The following is a 22,430-nucleotide window of genomic DNA, read 5'->3' as shown; positions in this document are numbered from 1 at the left end:
GGATGTCAGTACACGGTGGAACTCCACGTTAGACATGCTAGAGAGGATTTTGGAGCAGCAGAGGGCAATCCATAATCTTGCCTCAGAGCACAATATTGGGATTACCTCTCCATTGAATAGGGAGGATTGGACAGTGATCGCCCAGCTAGTGGCAGTCCTTAAACCATTCAGGGATGCCACAGAAAATTTAAGCTCAAACACTGCCAGTCTGGCCCAGGTAATCCCAGTGTTCTCCCATCTAGGCAGCAAGATGGATGCGTTCCTTGGAAACCGTGAGGCTGTTCAAGGTGGCACTCTACATCCTGACGTAGCAGCCATAGTCAGGAAGCTGAAGGATCTGCTAAAAGTACACCTTCGCAAGCGAATGGAAGAGAGTCCCGAAATGATGCTAGCGTGCCTTTGTGATCCAAGAATTAAGGGAAAGCTAGCTTTGAAATTCAATGTTCTCAGTAGCTACCGGGAGCAATTGGTCAACAAGGTGCGTGACTGGCAGCGTAAAATGGGAATGCTGTCCGAGGAGGGTGAGGTGCAGGAGGAGGAAGAGATGATGTGGTCTGCTACTCCTAGCAGCAGCATCAGCAGCAGTGCCACAAGCAGCACAACACAGCTGAGTGGAGCAGCTGCGTTTTGGGAAGAGGCACTTGGCAGTATAGTTGGACCATCTGACAGAGCTAGCAGCAGAAAGGAGAGTAGTGCTGCTGAAATGGTCAAACTTTACCTCTGTGAAGTTCCTTCTGCTCCTAATGTTGATCCTCTTAGCTACTGGGATGAAAAGAAGAGTGTGTGGCCTGCACTCTCATGGGTTGCGCAGCAGCTTCTATCATGTCCGCCAACCACTGTTCAAAGTGAGCGCGTGTTTTCTATGACTGGAAACATACTGAGTCCACAGCGCTCACGCATGGCACCTCATCTGATGGAGCAGATTGCCTTTCTTAAATTCAATCTGCCCAAATTGGGTTACCCAGCTCTTAGCTTGGAAAGTTAAATTTTTTCTCTCTAATGTTTAAGGTAGTTTCTCCCCCTGGTTGCACTTGCTGCGGTGTGGCAACGCCTGCTACCTCCGCTGGTGTAGCCAGCTTACGCTAGGGCCTTGTGTCTGAGTTCTGTAGGTCTGCTCCCAAACGCCAAGGACTGACAGTGCTTGGATGCTTTGCCCTGGGGTGAAACAGGTGAGCGGGTCGTCAATTGCCCACTCATTCGCCTTTTCCAATGCTGCTGCTGCTGGTGGTGGTGCCAGTGTCTCTTCTCTGCCAGTTCGCTTCCTGGCTAGTGTCATGCCTCAAATGTCCCTTATGGTAAGGGCAGTTTCTCCCCCCTGGTTGCACTTGCTGCGGTGTGGCAACGCCTGCTACCTCCGCCAATGTAGCCAGCTTACGCTAGGGCCTTGTGTCTGAGCTCTGGAAGTCTGCTGCCAAACGTCTAAGACTGACAGTGTTTGGGTGCTTTGCCCTGGGGTGAAACAGGTGAGTGGGTCGCCAATTGCCCACTCATTCGCCTTTCCCATTTTTCAATGCTGCTGCTGCTGCTGGTGGTGGTGCCAGCATCTCTTCTCTGCCAGTTCGCTTCCTGGCTAGAGTCATGCCCAAAATGTCCCTAATTGTAAGGGCAGTTTCTCCCCCCTGGCTGCCTCTGTCTGCGGTGTGGCAACGCCTGCTACCTCCGCCGGAGTGGCCAGCTTACGCTAGGGCCTTGTGTCTGAGCTCTGGAAGTCTGCTGCCAAACGTCTAAGACTGACAGTGTTTGGGTGCTTTGCCCTGGGGTGAAACAGGTGAGTGGGTCGCCAATTGCCCACTCATTCGCCTTTTCAATGCTGCTGCTGGTGGTGGTGCCAGCATCTCTTCTCTGCCAGTTCGCTTCCTGGCTAGAGTCATGCCCAAAATGTCCCTAATGGTAAGGGCAGTTTCTCCCCCCTGGCTGCCTCTGTTTGCGGTGTGGCAACGCCTGCTACCTCCGCCGGAGTGGCCAGCTTACGCTAGGGCCTTGTGTCTGAGCTCTGGAAGTCTGCTGCCAAACGTCTAAGACTGACAGTGTTTGGGTGCTTTGCCCTGGGGTGAAACAGGTGAGCGGGTCGCCAATTGCCCACTCATTTGCCTTTCCCATTTCCTTTTCCATTTCATTATTTTCCTTCTGATACACAACCAACCAAACATAACACACACAATAACACATATAACACATATAACACACAGTGACATCACACATAACACACATACACACACACTTACAATGCACAAAACACAAGGACCTTTTCCTTGTTATTTGCCCTGGCCTTCACTCACTAATAGCATTACATTAACACTATAACTCACACTTCACCCTATAACATTTTTCCATCCACATACCTGCCAACAGACCCAACTTTTTCAGGGACAGTCCTGCTTTTTTCCAGTCCTGTCCCATCTAATTTAGCTAAACTAGGTATGCAAAATGCAAATACACATAGGTAGTTATAGCTCGGTAGGTAACGCTACTATAAACATTTAATAAATATAATCAAGTACTAAATAATAAATCTAACTTTAAAATACATTTAAATAAACCCCTATTTTTTTTTAAAAAAAAACATTAAAATTAAATTATTATTATTTAGACATAATCCATCTTTAACCAAACCAGTGCACTGCTACTAATCTTAAACATAACCGTACATTAACCCTAAGCTATTTTTTAGTTCTTGTCCAACATTTTTCCATCAGCATACCTGCCAACACACCCAAGATTTTGGTGGACAGTCCTGCTATTTTCCAGTCCTGTCCAATAAGTAAGTTGGGTTGTTGCAAAGTATGCCATTGTAAATAGGTAGCAAATGTTAGGCATGTAAAGTGGTCCAAAATCAATTTAAAAATGTAAAATATTCCCTATTCTTTTATTAAACATCTATGGACAGTACACCTCAGTACGTGTGTGCAACTCTATTGGTCGTTTCGGCAGGGGGCTCGCCTGCCATCAACGAATGAAGTGCATTCTGCAGTTCTGCAATTCACTCGTTGATGCCAGACCAGCCCCCTGCCGAAACGACCAATAGAGCTGCACACACGTACCTTCACGGCAGCTGCTGCTGCTGTGATGTGTTATTAACCCCGTATTAACCCCTGCTAGGCAACCAGGAGGAAAACGAAGATTAAACGAGCACGAAGAATGTCCGCGAATATTCGCCCGAAGAGAAGACAGGAACGGGCGAATATTCGCGGAATACGAAGATTTTTTTTCCCCCGAAGACGAGCACGAAGACGAACACGAAGAGCCCCCTGGTGCCCAAGTCTAGTCTGAACCCATGAACGTCTGCATGTGAAATGTTATTATCAGCCCATCGAGTCTACATACGTGTTTAAATCCCTCCACTGGATTCATCTCTACCACTTCTGCTGGACGGCCCTTCCACTTATCTACCACCGTTGAATTTACTGTTATCCTTAATGTGGGTTTAGGAGAGCCCTGTCCAGAAAGTTCCGTCTCTCATTAAAAGATGGAAGGAATGGGGAAAAAAAAAATGAAATCAAGCCCAAACGGAAAGGGGTTCTAGAACCTCTAGAACATAATGGATTCAGACAGCGAGAAGACAATAAGGTTTTTCATCGCACCAAAAATTAATGGGAATAATTCAAATATCAGGGGGGAAAAAGTCCAAAATTCTAGTATATTTAGCGCACCTGAACCGTAACCTCATTAAATGAAACGTTCCTTAAAACTTAAGCCTCATTCGCCAAAAAAAGGAGTTATTGGGGCGGAAAGAAAATCTGTTTTTGTCTGTTTTCCCCCCGTAACGTGGGATCGATTGAGAGAGGAAACCTTTTTTTCTCTCTCTCTCTCCCAGTCGTTTAAATCACGAAATCCCAAAGCACCAATAATTAGCCCCGGAGCAGGCAGCCTAAATCTGCCGTCCAGCGGGCCCCGGCGATGGCGGCTGAGATATAACCGCAATGCTTTAGGAGTCAGCTCTGTTCTCTCGTTCAATGCAGTTGTCTGGGAAAATCTATTAAAAGCTTGGAGAGATCTGGTTTGTTTCAGGTAAGACATTCCGACACGCGGCCCCCCGCGGGACCCTTCGGCGCGCTGGTGACTCGCTCAGGTGCATAACGCACAACCATACTGGGAAGTCATTAAATCAATTACAACTTCAAGTGCTTTAACGTTTAATCTAAAGCGAGGGCTTGGAGGCTGCTGGAATGTCCCCGAGTCCAAATCCTCTCTTCATGTCGTGTAAAACATGGCAGGGTTACGTTATAATCTGCACCGGGGCCAGCCACAGCTCATGTGATGTTACGTTGGCCAAGTGTTTTATTCCGGAGACCGCCGAGCCTTGGGGTCTCGATCGAGAAGAATAGATAATAATGATGGTGGCGGACAGACTGTATACTTCTAAAATACATGCCCTTCAGGTGCCCCTATTTAATTTGGCCGGTCCCTCTTTTGGCCCAAATCTTTATGCCCCTCTTTCCTTCCCTGATGACCATCTTTCCTCACCATGGTCCTATCTTGATGCCCCTCTTTCCTCCTTTGGTGCCCCTCTCTCCTCCCCCGATGCCCCTCTTTTCTAGGAGGTCAGAACGTTTGCTGGGTATGAGGGGATCGCAGGGTTCTACGGCCCTAAAAGCCCCGATAATGTGTATAGAAACAGCAAGACACGGCTTAATAAATAAACCCCTAAGGGACGGACGACGTAATATTACTTCCCCTTCATTAAAGAAGGATCTTGTGGAGATGTAATCCATTATTCTACACAACATTCTACAAACAGTGACACCCAGGTTGGGGACAGGACCACTTCACCTGTCTACCTTACCTGTCCATCCACCTTGCAGCGTCAGCTTCAATGTGTCTCGTGAGGTGGCGATGTGGGAGCTGTTGTCAAGGTCACAGACCCCTACCGATTCCATAGAATGACTGGCCAATCGGGGAAGGACAGATGATCTCCCCACGCAGCCCACTATGCAAAATCAGGACTGTGCGGTGAATACCGGGATGGTTGGGAGGCAGGGCCGGCCCTACAATGGAGCCGACTGGGGCAATTGCCCCAGGCGGCACTTCAGAAGGGGCGGCACTTTGCCGCCCCAAGCGTTTTTTTTTTGGTTTTTTTGAAGCGGAGGAGAGAGAGAGGGGCACCGAGTGGTTTTCGCTTACCCGCTCGGCGCCCCTCTCTCTCTCCTCTGCGGCGAGTTTCCCTGTTCGGTCTCTGTGCCGGCTTGGAATGCAGAGCGCCGGAAGTGACGTGAATTTCCGGCGCTCAGCATTACAAGCCGGCACCGTGGCAGCACAGGGAGACTCGCCGCAGGACTGTTTAAGGGTAAGTACCGGTGGGGGGGGTAGATAATGCCGCCCCCCCGGCGTCGGCGGGGGGCGGCATTTTAAACTTCGCCCCAGGCGGCGTTAAGTCTTCGGCCGGCCCTGTTGGGAGGTATGGTTTAGGTTGCACTGTGGGTAATCCCAGTATTTAGAGTCCCTTGCACCCTATGTTGCTCCTGTCTGACCCCTGTGCGGCTCGGTTACATATCTCAGCACTCGCTGCCTTCAGCAACTCTTAGTAGAAGCCGTAAGGAACATTCCGGGTTGGAATTTATTACCGTTATTTCTCAAATACTTTAAAGACCTTGCATTTGGCGTTGAGTCTCAGGAGGGGCTCTGTGTTTAGTCTGTGAAGCGGATGCCACATCGCTTGCACACGTTCAAGAATTCCTTCCCCGAGCCAGAATTCATTACCCAGCGTAATTATGCCCCTAATTGGTGTTGAAGTCGGCTTTAAGATGCTTTCGCTTCTAGCGATTATATTTATAAGGTGTTTAAAGTTCCACAGAGAGCTTGGCTGTAATCAGATTGTGATTGGATCGGTTCCTTTCTTTTTGGGGGGGGGGGGCAGCAGTGTTTAATTAATTTAATTTGCAAAGGGTTTTGTTGACGGACAATATTTTCGGTTGTGATGAGGAAAGCTTTAGAGGAATAAATTATACTTTTTTTTTGGCATATGTTGTTTATTATGGAAAAATCCATGTTTCCACCTTGAAGCAATTGTGGAAAGATTCCGTATGCCATATATATATATATATATTGCTCCATTAAAGGTCAATGGTCATGCATATCTATAAAATAAAAACATTATGAAAAGTCTAAATCCGATGAATATTTGGTGACCTCCCTTTGAAGCAGCATCAGTTCCTCGGGGTACTCGCACAGAGTATGTTAAGGTCCTCAGCAGGTAGGTTGTTCCAAACATCTTGTTGTGGACTTAGGCAGCCCCACCACTCTCTCTTCGTGTGTCCAGATGATGATGATGATGATGTCCAGATCGATGATGTCCTGATCCGTGGGGACGAAACCATCACTTCCAGGACTCCATGTTCATTTTTAAGCTGAAGATAGTTCTTGATGGCTTTGGCGGTATGTTTGGGGTCGTGCTGCCTGGGAGAGACCTCGCTGACGCGGTATCACTGCCTTGGGAGTTGTTGCCATGGCGTATGACTTTTGACATTGAACTGTCGTCAGCAGCTTCACCTTGTTAGTGAGTTTGGCTGTTGCTCACTCGGTTATATTCCCCCTACAGCTGTTTCAGTTAACGATTGCATTTTAACCTACATATTAAATTGATGATCATTAGCAGCTGTTCGGTATAATTGTTTAATCAAAGTATTTGCCCCTTCACGATTTTTCTGTTTTTACATATTTGTCACATTTTAGTGACATCCAAATAATGTCTGTATATTTTTGAAAGCATTCTTACTTTACAGTATTTTTTCACACCTGCCTAAAACTTTTGCACAATACTATATATATATATAAATATATATATATATAAACACATTTTTAATGATTATTTTTTAATGTTCTGCTTATTTAGATGATATATTTAATAAATCCCAGCTCTGTGGAATTTCATGCAAATTTCGCTCCATTTCCCATGATCCCTTGGTACAGGCCACATTGGAACCCCCCTGTCAGGCCGAGCAGAAAGTGGTAAGCCGCTGTGTCGTAGTACAGACCTCCACTGCAGCTCCCACATGGCCTTCTCGCGACGCTCTGCAGATGATCGCCAAGCGGTGGCTCTTCTGGTAATTCAGCGTGGGTGGTCCTGGCTCTTGCCACACCCTCTAGGGTCAGTCATGCCTCCTGCCTGACTCCATCCCCGCAGGCGTCCAGATTTGGGTATCTCGAATGTTGTAGTTAGCGATGATACACCACCCATGCCTCAGATTACAGATTTCAAAGTATAATTTTTGTATGATGTGTTAATATTGCTTGTTATTGGATTTAATTTAGAGAAACTAAGCAAAAAAAAAGACAAGAAATCATTTAAAACATAAAGCATGAGGTACTTGTTACAAAAGTTCTCTTGAAAAGAAGCAGACGCGTCTCTTTACAGCCTCCGCTTCCTACACAGTAACATCAGCAGATCGCTGGCTTTGGCGGGAATCCAGTTTGTGTTCTGTCTCTTGGATGAGGACACCAGGAAGTTCCTCCGCATATAAAGAGCAACCGCAAGACTCATCAAAGCCACTTTTTCCTCCATATTTTAAAAATAGTAACTTTATTTCATAGAAACCTAGGTCGGCCCCATCCGGCCCCCGTCTAGTCGCCCGTTTCTCCTTCTGTAAAGACTCAAACCTTAATCAGTCGTTGGTCTCGTCTTAGATTCAGGAGCCGTATGTCTATCCCATGCATGTTTAATCCCCTCACTGTATTGCCCTCTACCACCTCTGCCGGGAGGCTGCTCGACTTATCCAGCAACCATTGTAAAACGGAATAGGGTATCTATTAACCTAGTGTTTAATAAAAGTTGATACTTTTTATTGGGCTAATTTAGAATAACATGTAAAGTTACAAAAACTTTCAGGACCAGTTCTTCAACTGGAATCATCCGTCGTTTCATCTGATCTTCCCAAAAGACTCTATTACCACCAATATATACATTTTTCATTTAACCTACAAATTAATCATTAAATAGAAAGGATACAAAAAAAAAAAAATCAACGGGACCTCGACGGAAAACAAACATTAAAAATATAATATATTAAAATGTATTATAATTTAATTATTATAAAAAATGATATTTAAAAGGGATCCGCCCCCTTTCCGTATATTTTACGTTAAATAGCATCTTTAATTATTTGCAGCCAATACGCAGATATTTTAAATGTCTATTATTTGTTGTTTTTTACAAAACATTCTTTGGTTATAAGAATGTTAATTGGCGGACACTCGATACAGCGAGAAGCTACCAAAGATTTATCACGTTGGCATTTGATTGGTTTGTTTTCCAAAACAATATGACATTTGGTATGTAAAATTTCTATTTCTATTGGAAAAATCATCACTCGGTATTATCTGCTGCCACAGAATAGGCCGGAATTTCAAAACTTTAATGCAAAAGTTATGTTAAGACAGCCATTCATTGCAGATGCACGATACCCCATCCCCCACCCACAGTTTTTTTTTTAACATGGAATTTCCCTTAAAACCAAAAGTATGTTTTTAACATTCTATTCCAAAAAAAATTAGCATTGTTTAAAAAAATAACTTTACCTGCAACGGAAATCATTATTCTGGAAAGACGCACCTTCAAAAACTATTTTCCCCTGAATCCTGCACCGATTATAAAATGATTTACAAAAAAATCAAAAATTATAATAAATTATATATATTTTAAGGGACACAAATGTTTTATGTGTAGAATTTTATTTATTTTTTAATAAGAAATTGTACATATATTTATGTGATATAAAAAAAATAAAAAATCTGATAAATGATGTATATATTTGTTAAACTATTATTATGATAAACTTAATATATGTTTATACATTATCAAAATTAAAAACTACGATAAATAATATATATAAGTTATATTAAAAAAAATCAAAAACTATTATGGACTTTATATATTTTTATGTGATATAAAAAGTTCAAAACTTAAACTTTAGGTAAATTATACATCATGTTAAAGTGAAATAAAATATATATATATATAAAAAAAATAATATATTATATTTAGAAGTGTTATAAAAGAAACTTATTTTAAGTGATTAAAAATAACTAAAAAAAACTATAAATGATCGTTTTTTAAGTTATATAAATAAAATAAGAAACAGATCAATTATATACTGTATATATTTCTGTGATATAAATAAACATTTTAAAAAATGACCAATGATATGTATTTTTTAAGTGTTTTTTAACTTATTTGCAACGCAGCCCCAAGAATTTTTAATCTAAAAAAAAAAATTAAAAATGCAAAAATTAATTTCATAAAAGGCGTCTTTGGGGAAAAGCGTTATATTGCAGGGGTTAAATTTGAAGAGAAAATAAGTGAGCGTCGATAGCCAGGGATTAGACCGTCGCAGGTCGAAGCTCCGTGTCACTTCTCGCAAGATGTCAGCTGTTGGGTGTTTAAGCAATTGGAAAAAACTGATATCGATATCAGCCGCCTCATGTCTGGTGAATTAGTCGTTATCAGGCGTTGAAAGGAACCCATCTTTTTTGACAGCGCGCAACAGACATGGCGCATATTTGTTTAATACCCCTAAAGCTGCCCGCTGAGACAGGAATTTACCAGCCCGGCCTCGGCCGGAGAATTTCGGACTGAGGAGAAGAATGGCACAGAACGTAGAGACTTATTTTTGGTTTTCGTAGAAGATTTGGGACCGCGCTCGGTTTTTCCCCGGGACGAGTGGTCCGGGACACGTCCTCTATGTAAAAAAAAATGATATATATATTCATTCCAAACGTAGCCGGATTTAGATATTTTTATTGCCAGGATCAGGCTTCGTTAGAGGAATCCCCTGCTCCTGATTGAGCAAAGCCGTGTAAAGGTTAGAAGCCTAGGGGCTCGTGAATCCTTTATGAAGGGAAGTCTGGCCACAAGCCTGGTAACGAGCGCAGTTTCATGAATGATATTAGCATATAGGATGTATAGGGAGGAGATACCGTGTGTTCTAGAATGTGATTACCGGCCAAAAGGAACCTCTCAAGCGGTCTTGAAAATATTGGAAAGTTACTGGCTCATGGAAGACCAGCTTTAATTCTCCTGGAGGTCCCACTTATTAGTTTTTGGCACATTCGGTTCGGATGAAAAACAGGGGGGGGGCATTTTTAATTCGGTGTCCACATTCACTCTCACTCACTCACACTCTCATTCTCATTTACTCTCTCTCACGCTCTCTAAATGTTTCCCTGCCTTCTCTGGAGGATTGGGAGTGGAGGTCACCAGAGGCACCGCGATATTGCCCTGAGTTCAAGGTAGGGCAAAATGAGGATTGGAGAATCGGGGAGGGGATATCACCGAAAGCGTCTCCATTTCGGGATCCGTTACCATCAGGTTATGTCTGCAGAAATGCGGACAGAGATAGAAGATGGCGGATTGGAGATAGAAAATAAAAGATGAAGAAGATGCTGAAGTGGTCGTCAGAGAAGATAGGGAAACATTTAGAGAGCGTGAGAGAGTGAATGAGAATGAGGGCGGGACAGAGTAAGAGATAAAGTGTGAGTGAATGTGGGCCCATGTATTTCGCGGGGGGGGGGGGGTTTGGCCTCCTTTTGTGGCTTTGCACGAATCACTGAATTTACCAAAATTCGTTAAATTTGCAATTCTTACGAATCAGATAAGAACATTGATATATAGAGTACATGACTAAAAATATGTGGCCCCCCCCCTTCCTAATTATTGAGTTTAGGTGCTCCATCCACATCCGTTGCTGACAGGCGTATAAAATCAAGTCCATAGGCATCGATTCCATGAAGTTATTTTTCTTCTCAAACCAACTTACAGTAACAAGAGGTGGGAGATAACTTAATGGGGAGGAATAACGCTGCATATTTTTTATTTGCATATATTACTTATCTATAAGCATAGACCGGTTTATTTAGCGTGTAGAACTATGAAATATAGCACATGGGGAAAGAGATTCACTTTAAGACGCGGGGCCTATATGCGAGCGTGATATATGATGCCACATTCCACATTATTTTACGAACCGAAAAAAACCACCCCACGGGATATCTCAAGGGTTAAATAAAACTCTTATAACATCATTATGTACATTTCGAGAATATCATTATCTTCCCTCCAGACATTTTTCCCCCCTCCTTCGATTATCATTTCATTTTGCTTTTGGGGGTCCTATAAGGCGCCGTGTGCTACAATGTAATTTATGAAGGGGTCTCCCGTCCGGCACTTAAGTCTGCCAGGAATTCTCTATTCAACCGGTGGAACTCTAACCATATTAAATGTCAAGCGCACTCAATATTATTCGAGTTCTTTCTCAGGCACCTTGAGGATAGCAGCTCTCTGCAAACTATCCTATCCACAAAAATAATTATAAAAGGGGTCAGGGGCTCGCGGTTTTTCCGATGATTGATAGACACTTAAGTACCCGAAGGACAGGCTATTATGTTAGATCTACATTCGATAATAAAAAAAAAAGTAAAATAATAATAATAAATCGAACGACGCAACGATCTTCCTACGAAAAAAAATCTATGTTTAGGCACCAAAGAAACAGCAAAGGCGCGTCTTCAAATAACAGAGGAAGCAGGGCGACCTAACACTCGCTGTACGAGTCACTTTAGGTTCATAAAACCCCAGCCAGGTTCTGTTTGACAGAATTTATTACCTGTGTTGGACTTTGGCCAAGAACCTTGCAAATTGCTCTGCTGTTCGTGAAGTGAAAGTGGCATGGGATTTCCATTACTTGTCAGGAGCCTCTACTTCATATGTTCGGCTCTAAACTAAATGGAAGGCACAGTCTACTATAGCATCCCGCAGTAAGACATCTTGATGCTATTATTGACCTTTTGGCCACCGTCTCCATTCCAACATGGACTGTATAGAGGTTAATGTAGTGGAAATCTAATGACGCTTTCTCGTGACCGTGTGAGATGAACTAAGAATTCTGAATCTGTAAGAGAAAGGACTCTTAATCATGAGCTTTCAATGTTAGTGTTGACCTTTTGACCAAAGTCTTCGATCCAACACGAAGCTTCTCCTCATCTGGATAGAGGTTGATGAAATGGAAGTCTCCTGACATTCCCCTACGTCTGTGTAAGATGAGTTAGGAAACAAGTAGTTTTACTTTCTAACTCTATAAAAGACACTTAATCTCGACCGTTCAATGTTACTGTTGACCTTTTGTCCAAAGTCCTCATTCTAGCGTGGAACTTCCGCTCATCTGGATGGAGGTCGATCCAATGGAATTTGAATGCCGCCTGCCCACGTCAGTGTAAAACAAGTTAAGAAACAAGCAATTTTACTTTCTCAATCTATAAAAGAAAACACGCTTGAGTATGACATCACAATGTTATTCTTGACCTTTTGACCAAAGTCCTCGTTGTAACGCGGTGCTTATGTTCATCTGGGTATAGGTTAATCAAACGGAACCTTCTGAGGACATCTATTTATGATCGCAAGCAACTTTCCTTTCCGAGTCTATAAAAGACACTTAATTTGGTTGTTACGAAGTTATTCAGATTCAGTGGTAAGAAGATCAGCTGATGACCCAGTTCCCCCGCTGGTCTCTTTGAGTTTTAATAATGCCGTTAGGGGCTAAATGACTTTCAGCTAACGACTTTCCCTGCGGACATTGTTACGCAGCGGTCTATGGAAGCTGGAAAGAATTCCGTCGGATTCCGAGCTAATCTCTGTACCAGCTAAAAAGCTGAAGATGAAAGCTGGTGTCCAGTGGTGTGCAGGGAACGGTCACAGCTGCTGCTTCGCTGAGTTAGAGTACTTTGGTCTTAATCTCCTTCCAGAAACCTACGGAGAATGTTGAGGTCATGTTCCTGAGACCAAATGGTGACACATTCCATTACACTCGTCCCGGACAGATTTTTAATTGAGTGATCGTATATTTTTCAGGCGCCTCGGCCGGAGCATAGAAGTCATCTTCATCTGGTCTCCAGGATTGGCGGCGATCTTCACGTGAACATGCTAACATGGAATACCCCACCACCCTTTCCGAGAGTCATTAAGACTGTAAACTCTCACAAGCGGGGTGTGTGACACTTTTTTTTCCCTTAAATATTTCGTTTGGATCCGTGTTGGCCAGCTGTGCTTAGACTTTTTTTTTTTTTTGCACTTTAAAGTCACAGAGTTCAATGGATCTTTTTTTTACTGGCCTCTTCAGACCATTTAATTAGTGTTTTTTGTGTAACAGCAGACCTTCTTAGAGAAGCTTGTACCTCCTTAACGGAGCTTGACAAGTGTTTTACCTCTCGGAACATGTATCGTACAAAACAGCATGTACTATGGAACGCCGCATCAGCGTTTAACAACATCTCCCTGTAGCCTCCACATCAATCACTCTCTCAAAGCCTCTCCATGGGCTCGATTTAATGACCCACCAAAAATCCAGACTTTCCAGATTGTGGGCTAAATTATATTCACGGTAAGCAATTTAGCATCCGGGGCACAGATCAACTCCAACCGGTCAGATACACATAAAGCTACTATTTTCCATTTTCACTGCCACAGCTGAAGCTCATTACAAGCAGTAGACTGAATACTTCTATGTTGATTTTGGTTTTTGAGGCCTCGGTATTAACCAAATGTACTTGTTTAGTTTTTTTGCAGCTAATGATATGTCTCAACTGGAGCTTTAAAGAAATAATAATCAAATATTTTAATCCGATTTCGTTATTTTATCGAAAAGCCAAGTGTAATTCTTGTAACATCTGTTTTACTTTTTAACTTCATTTGTTATAAGGCTCAAAAACAACTGAGTTAACGTCGAAATTGAATAAAGAATAGTATATCGTCATCATCAGTAACAATCATTGAGCTAGTAATTGATGTTGTTCATTGTTTACTATCGATAATTGGTAATTGTAATTCACTATTACGATAGGGCAGAGTAAAAAATAGACACTAAAAATTATGAAATACGAAGTGGAAAATAACATTTACAATGATACAGAAGGAGAAGAGGACCTTGCTCGTATGAGCTTACAATCCATTAAATACAAAGCTATGTGGGGAATATTTACAAGAACTAGTGACCCTGCGTATGGAAGGTAGTGTACCGATCCTTTACCCCACCAGGTGGCTTCTGAGTTGCTGGACTCTCTGACTCCCCTTGGAAATAAGATGCATGCCTGCTCCTGACTCACCTATTACTCGTTTCAGCAATCAATGGCCTTTATAACCATGTCATGCTCCTAGCTTCCTTGCTAGAGCATTGTAGTTTCTGACCCCAATTGTTATCATAGGGTATTTTGTACTTTTGCTGATTCTCTGGTTTTGACCCCTGGCATGGACTCCGACAATGATGCCGGCCGTGTTGCTTCTGATCATTTGGACTCGTGGATTTCGATTTCCCTTTTGAATTATCCTTCGGTTAGCACTATTGTTCCCTTTGTGCATTATCTCAGTTCCACAGACACCGTTACCGTCTGCAACATTGCTGCCCACCCACTCTACAGACCCCGTTTTTGTCTGCCTGTTCCACAGTCCCTCTTGCCGTGAGCCTGTTCCTAGACTCCCTGCTACTTCCAGTTGTGTCTACAGATAGGACCGAAGAAAAGGTCTAAGGCTACAGCAGACAGCCGCCTGCAACTAGGCACATCAACACCCGTCTGTTTCCAGCCGAGGTCTGAGCCGGATCCTGCTCCTGACAGTATAAGAGGACTCCGATAACTCAGGAATGATTGCCGATTAAAGATATTCATGGGAACTCTCTGGGTTTGGCTCGGATTCTCTGGATGAAGAACGGATTCTCTGGACAGAAGAGTGATGCTTGGTCATGCCCTGCGTGATACGGATACCCGGGGCGAGCTCCAGCTCCCTATGTGTGGCTACCCCCTCCCAAACCACCAAAGAGGTAGAATTCCAGGTGTGATTTTATATATATATTAATTTACAAAACAAAGCAACATGCCTGCAGATCGGCCCCCGTCGGCCCCTCTAGTCCCAGCGTTTCTCCTGAAATTCCGACCTCTGTCAGTCCCGAATACTTTAAGGTTACTTGTCAAACTTTTTGTCACGCTTTTCAGCTACAGGTGCGACGCGTTCCGTGTCTCCTAACAAAAGCCGCTTAAATAAATCTCATCGGAAGACAATGCACCCCGAGATTGATTTATCGCTCGGTTTCTGAACCAACAGTTCATGCGCGGGGCAGGATTTTTTGTTATTTTTTTTTTAATTGTTACTTTTTTTTTTTTTGCTTGGCTGAGAACGACTTTAAACAAACGAACATCTGCTGAAAATCTGCTCTTTTAGAAATGATGAGGTTGAAAAGAAATCGTTCCTGTGTTACCTACAAAAAAAGTGTCAAAGTTTGCCTTAATCTTCTTCACACAATGGATTCTTCTTTTCTCGGCGATCAATCAATCACATCCTCACAGAGAAACGGCATTTTAGACTTATATAAACAGCATTTTTTTTTTTCTTCTTCTTTTTTGTTAATGGAAACATTTTCAGAGGATCACGCAAAAGAAAATCCCCTAAATGTTTATAGTCATCAGAGTTTTTTATATTACATAAAATACCCTATAAGGTGTTAGAAAATTAAGGAAAAAATAAGTCATTTTTGTCAGTATATTTTGCTGCCTATTTTATTCGCGCTCCCCATAAGCTATCGTCTACATCCAATGTAAAAATTATTTTTACAAAACAGTTAATGGGTAGGATTGGATTTTTATTAGACTTTCGGCAGAACATGAATAAGAACACGAATGCTGCGTTTTCGTCGTTCAAACCGAATAGCGAATAAACTAATACGGCGGCGGGTAAACGAACACTAAGAATCTTATAAGTCGCTGCCTCTAGCCTTCCTTAAATCTTCGTAGCATCGCAGCGGCTGTCTGAGGGCAAGGTACTGTAAGAGCCACTCTATTGGTCGCCGCCAGGAGGCTCGTCTGGCATCCACCAATGAAGAGCAGCTGCCCTTCATAGGTTGATGCCAGAGGAGGACCCTGCCGGCGACCATAGGAGTCACTCCTATGGACCTTTAAAATCCTGGCGCCAAAGCTGTTAGCACGTTACTGTATACAGTGCTGGGGGGTTATATTACTGTATACAGCGCTGGGGGTTATATTACTGTATACAGCGCTGGGGGGTTATATTACTGTATACAGTGCTGGGGGTTATATTACTGTATACAGTGCTGGGGGGTTATATTACTGTATACAGTGCTGGGGGGTTATATTACTGTATACAGCGCTGGGGGTTATATTACTGTATACAGCGCTGGGGGTTATTACTGTATACAGTGCTGGGGGGTTATTACTGTATACAGTGCTGGGGGTTATATTACTGTATACAGCGCTGGGGGGTTATATTACTGTATACAGCGCTGGGGGGTTATATTACTGGGGGGGTTATGCCCCAGTATTTTATTCCACAGACATTCCTTTTAAAATGTGGAATTTGGGAATAATGAATTAAAAGGATTTTTTCAGTAATTTTTTATGCAATTTGCCCATAATCCCATTTTCTATATTATGACCTCTGAAATTGTTCATTCAGCCAACACGCCGTAGCAGGTGCTGCATTAATCCCGGCTCACAAAAGTAAGATATTTATTACCGCTGACAGAGCCAAATTTCAAATCGCCTTGGCTGAAAAAAATTATTATTTTGTTTTTCCACATTTTTATTTCTTTTCTTATAAGTGAAAAAGAAATCGACACAAACCTCACACGTCAATCATTCTGGGCGCTTTAACTGCTGTTTACATTTAATAGTTAAAATTTTTAATTCTGATTTTGAATTAGAAATTTCATCCAAGTTAAAAAAAAAAAACAAAAAAAAACCATACTTGCGTTTCGCATTCTTCCATAACGTCCGCTCGTAAAAGACAATTATTACTTGCTTTCACATCACAATAATTACAGCCGCGTTGCATATAAACCCTTTTATTGGGTGAAACGCGGTGTTTACAAAAACTTTACAAAGCCAGCGACCCCCGCGCTGTTTTAATGAGGAATTCATACTTTCGTTTCATTTGGTTTTGTCGCTAATTTCCTTTGTTATTTTTATTCTGTATATTTAAGTATAATATTTTCCGTATGATTAAGGTTAAGGATGCGCGGGGTGGCGCCGCCCTGGGACTTACCCACCGGCTGCCCCCTGCACCTTATCGCTTGGGGGTGGGATTCGATGTCATATTGCGGTGGGGCAGATCCAGAACCTGATCTCGGAAGGGCACTTACACTAATACACACACTAACGCCATCAGACACACAATAACACACTCATACACACTATCTGCACTAACGTACCCATATTCACACTAACACACACACTAACGCCATCAGACACACAATAACACACTCATACACACTATCCGCACTAACATACCCATATTCACACTAACACACATACCCAGACACTCACGCTAACACACACACTAGCATACTCACACAAACATATCCAGACACACAAACACTCACACTAACACATACATGCTAACGCCATCAGACACACATTAACACACTCATACACACTATCCGCACTAACGTACCCATATTCACACTAACACACAGACACTCACACAGGCACTCATGCTAACACACACCCAGAAACTCATACTCATCCAGCCTCATTTTAACACTCTCACCCAGACACACAGAAACACACACTAACTCACAAACGTCCCCAGACACACAAATAGCACACACACACTAACATACCCAAACACAGACACGCACACTAACACACACACTAACTTACCAAGACACAAACACTAACACAAACACACAAATATCAGACACACACACTAACACAAACACACATAAGCAACACACACAAAGTTACCACACTTACATACCCCGACACACACACAGTCCCCCACAACTCCCTTACCATGGTCACCTTACAGTGTCCAAGAGGTCACGCTACGTTACATGAGCCTGCTGAGCCCTGTTCGTGTGAAATTACTCGGGTGTATATGCCTCTTTATGCCTATGAGAGGGAATTGCCTCGTAGCCCCCCGCATCCCCCCATGGACGCCGGGCAGAGGGAAACTATGAAAGACTGTGCCGACTCAGGGCTCTTTTGATTGGCCCAATTAGCAGCGTCTCTACAGGGAGCCTGATCACTCATAGGTCGGCTGGCTCCACCCCCTCTGCTGGGAGGCTGTTCCACTTATCTACCACCTTCTCAGTAAAGTAAAACTTCCATTCCATCTCAGCCTCCGACCCTCTAGGGAATCCCCCCCCCCCGGTACTTTGTTAAACCCCTTTAAGTATTTAAATATTATCACCGACTGGAAGGACAGCGACGCGCCGCCTGCACCTAACCTCAGGAGATAGAAATCACTAAAAGAAATTCATTAATAATCTGCTATTTCCAGCACATCTTCATAGCACTTCCTGAAGTTTTTTTGGTTAATCATTAAAAAAAAAAAATAACATTTAAAAAATGTTCAAAAAAAAAAAACAATTAAAAAAAACTCGCCCCGAGGCTGATCCCTGATCCCAGACCAGACGATTTTTATATATTTTTATATATTTTATATCGTTCTTGGGGTTTCCTGTAATGATATTAGAAGGTTTTTTTTTAATAGTCAGCGGATTTGATCATATTGTTTTATTTTCACCATTTTTTATATCCCCCCCCACATTACATTGCACCCCATAATTCACCCGGGGAGTCGCACGAGTCGCGTAAAACTATATTAACTTATTCATTTTATGAGTTGGCTAAATGTTTGATGGAGTCTCGGATTAACCTGTCGAGTACCGCGGGGATGGAGAGCGATTTATTCCGCCGGAATTCTGTTAAAGGACCCCGTTTCTCGGTTCCCTCGAAGTCATTAAAATCATTAAAACAACCATTTTTTTTTATTAAAACCATGTTATCGCATTTGCTTTTCCTTAGTGAAAATTACCTGCCCTTCCCCTTACCGTAAATTAAAATATCCCTTGGCAGGAAAACCCGAAACCTCGTAAAATTTAACCAAATATATATAAAAAAAGAAAAACTAGAATTTTTTTTTTGTTTTTTTTGAGGTCACGCAGGAAATTACAACAATTTTTCACTTCTTTAACCTAAGCAGTTAGAGGAACGCCTCGTTTGAGTTTTTCTCGCTGGCCGACCATGCGAAAGCGCTTCCCGAGGGTGACTTAAAGCAAGCAGCGGCACAGCGAGGCAGAACGGCGAGAACGGCCCCATTCGGCCCCCATTCCCTCTAAATTGCAAGCTCACAAGCTCTCTGTACCCAATCGCTTGGTCTTAGTCGGTCGTTTCTAGTTCTGTCAGACCCTTGGAATGTAGGGACTGTAACAAGCGCTGCAGGAATCGTTGGCCTTAAATAAATAAAATATAATTATACAATAATTAAGAAAGGGTAAAAACGTAAACAAAAAGTTCAGTCTTCTGCATGCATGTCTGGCGCTCGTAGAGTTAATCGCCGGGAAACGCGTAAATACCGTATTTACTCAATTATAAGACGACCCTGACTATAAGACGACCCCCCAAAATCTAACTATTAATTTAGGGAAAAAAACAAAAAGCCTGAATATAAGACGACCCTATAGGAAAAAAGTTTTACCGGTAAATATTAATTCATGTAAACTATTTTATTCATATTTAATAAAAGCTATGATTGAGAAAAATATATATTTTTTTATTTCCTTTTATTTGCCAACCTGCCCCCCCAGTTATGCACATCTGCCCCCAGGGTTGCCACTCTGCCCCCAGAAATGTCTTATACCCCCTATTTGCCACTCTGCCCCATGATGTGCCTTTTAACCCTCTATATGCCACTCTGCCTCCAGAAATGTCTTATACCCTCCTATATGCCACTCTGCCCCATGATATGCCTTTTAACCCCCTATATGCCACTCTGGCATATAGGGGGTTAAAAGGCATATCATGGGGCAGAGTGGCATATAGGGGGTTAAAAGGCATTTCTGGAGGTATATATATATATATATATATATATATATATATCTGCTAACAGCAATCACACTCCTATCAAGCCAAGGCAGCCAGTACATGCTGGAACCTGGGGATGATAGGAGTGTGATACCACCACCACCCCCCTTACACATCCATGCTATCACACACACACTCATTCACAAACATTTAAATACTCATTCATTCCATTAATCACAAAAACCCTCCCCCACCCCCTTACCTGAACTGCAGATCTCCCACTCGAAGACTTCTGCAGGGGCCGGCTGTGCGAGCAACTTCTCTGGCCCCGCCCCCAGAGGAAGGAGGGGTGAGGCAGAGTTATGTGACGCTCTGCTAGCTTCCTGTTCTCCTGCTGCTCGCAACCAAAGCACTGGTAAGCAGCCTGGCCCCAGCGGACATTTTTTTGAGGTCTGATTAGAAGACGACCTCGATTATAAGACGAGGGGTATTTTTCAGAGCATTTATAATCGAGCAAATACGGTAGTTAACATTTAGAAAAATCCGTGGATCACTTTCCGTGGAGCGGAAAGAGTTAATCTCTGACAGCTATACGCGCTCCGCGTTACAGGTGAGTCCGGCCGATTTAATCGTAATTTAATACCGAAAGCCGAGTAACGGCTCATTCGGGGGCCGTAAACAGTGCTTTCTGGCAGAATCCAACGGAGCGTCCGGAACCCTGCCGGCTCCTGCGCTACATGCCAAATATTGATGCCCGTGTAGTCAGAATGGAACGGAGGGGGCCTTGACAGGGATGCAGAGCAGGGCTAGGTCAGGGGGTCAAAGAAAGTTCAGCGGGGAGGGGGAGGAAGTGAGAGGGGTATATAAGGATGGGGCATAGGGGGGTTCGGGGCTTTTTGTTGTGCCAGCATACCCGGTGTGTTTGTCCCACCCTCCCTCCCTCCCTTTTATTTTATGATGTGTCCTGTGGTTATGTGACCTTGTTTACTAATTTTCTTTGTTTTGTTTCAGGATTTTGTCACAGCCGGGGGGCGGTAGCTTGCCAGGTTGCCGGGGGGGTGTTGTGTGGTTATTGCCACTGGTGTTCAAGGTCGGTGGGAGGTTCCTGGCTGGGCGGTTGCTGGAACCTCGGGTGGGGGAGGGGCATCATGGTATGCCCTCCCATAAGGTTATGCTTACGGTTCGGCCCCGGTTGGTCCTGGCAAGCTTACGGGGGTTTTATGGTATTTTGGGTCATTGCCGTGTTAATGCACCTTTTTATGTTTACAGGTTGCGTGGCAATGACGTCAATAAATCGGCTGTGGCCTTTATTCATCCCACGTTTGGTGTCTGTGTTTTATTGGGGGGTGTTATCTAGGATGACCTAGCCCGAGAGTCGAGGCTACCCCTGTCATATATATCCGTATATAGCGGGGTCTTCAAACTCCCCCTAATACTGTTATATACTGTCCAAGTATAGATTGGGCCTAATTTAACTATACATTATACAGGGGCCGACTCGCTGATTTAACTATACATTACACAGGGGCCGGTCACGTATTTATCTATACATTATACAGGGGCCGACTCGCTGATTTAACTATACATTACACAGGGGCCGGTCACTGATTTATCTATACATTATACAGGGGCCGGTCACTGATTTATCTATAGATTATACAGGGGCCGATCACTGATTTATCTATACATTATACAGGGGGCCAGTCACTGATTTATCTATACATTATACAGGGGCCGGCTCTCTGATTTATCTATACATTACACAGGGGCCGGCTCTCTGATTTAACTACACATTATACAGGGGGCCGGTCACTGATTTATCTATACATTATACAGGGGCAGGCTCACTGATTTATCTATACATTATACAGGGGCCGGCTCTCTGTTTTATCTATACATTATACAGGGGCAGGCTCACTGATTTATCTATACAATATACAGGGGGCCGGCTCGCTGATTTATCTATACATTATACAGGGGGCTGGCTCACTGATTTATCTATACATTATACAGGGGGCCGGTCACTGATTTATCTATACATTATACAGGGGGCCGGTCACTGATTTATTTATACATTATACAGGGGCCGGTCACTGATTTAGCTATACATTATACAGGGGCCGGTCACTGATTTATTTATACATTATACAGGGTAAAGACCCTGGCTGTGCTCTCTGGGTCTTCTTGCCTTCTAGTATATAGAAACGTGTTATTTATCACTGGAACCTCGCTAGTGATGTCATCACCAGATCTCTTTACTTACAAGAAAGATCATTGGAATCTACAAAAACCCCGAGAGTATCTTTATTTAAAAGACCAAAAAAAATAAAATATCATTTGTACACGTGCCTAAATATATATAAAACTAAATTAAACTATTTATAATTCAACAAAAGACAACAGTGAAAACACATTAAAATCACCACTGTCCAGGGTGATAAACGTAGCGTAAAGAGTAATTAAAAGTATCCAGGAAATAAATAAAACGGGACTTATTATTTATAGTTACACAGCGAGGTCAAAAAAACTTTTCTACTTTAATTTTTTTTTTTTTAAAAACCCTCGATCCCTAATTATCCAGAAAATGAGTCTTGGGAGTTTTTTTATTGCACAAAATCTTTTTTATTTTTTTATCC

Source organism: Sceloporus occidentalis, unplaced genomic scaffold, assembly GCF_023333645.1.
Source record: "Sceloporus occidentalis isolate IW3139 unplaced genomic scaffold, rSceOcc1.0.p SCAF_160, whole genome shotgun sequence".
Classification (NCBI taxonomy): Eukaryota; Metazoa; Chordata; class Lepidosauria; order Squamata; family Phrynosomatidae; genus Sceloporus; species Sceloporus occidentalis.
The sequence above is the reverse complement of the archived record's forward strand: the minus strand, read 5'-3'. Positions refer to the sequence as shown.